Source organism: Arachis ipaensis, chromosome B09 (genome assembly GCF_000816755.2).
Source record: "Arachis ipaensis cultivar K30076 chromosome B09, Araip1.1, whole genome shotgun sequence".
NCBI lineage: Eukaryota > Viridiplantae > Streptophyta > Magnoliopsida > Fabales > Fabaceae > Arachis > Arachis ipaensis.
This window is the reverse complement of record NC_029793.2, coordinates 9,415,571-9,415,958: the sequence shown is the minus strand read 5'-3', so window position 1 is coordinate 9,415,958 and position 388 is coordinate 9,415,571.

The following is a 388-nucleotide window of genomic DNA, read 5'->3' as shown; positions in this document are numbered from 1 at the left end:
ATATTCTCTTATTATCATGCTTATCTTGCAAAGCTAGAAGCTCTTTCATCTTCCACCTTTTCAAGTCACGTTATTAAATCTAATGGTGATGCTACATAATTAAGTTATTGAACTATATTATGTTTACGCTAAAATTAGCCACCAAAATCAGTAATTAATATAAAATATATGTTACACGTTGAAAATAAATTAAATCACAAAGTTAGTTACCAATATAAAATACATGTTAGAATATAAATATACGTTAAAAATAAATTAAATCACACATATATTTATACACAAATATATTAGTGGTTGATTTTAATGACTGATTTTAATGTATAAATAATATTTTTGTAATTTATTTTATAATTAAATTTAATTAAATTAATTCAATATTTATTAGTAT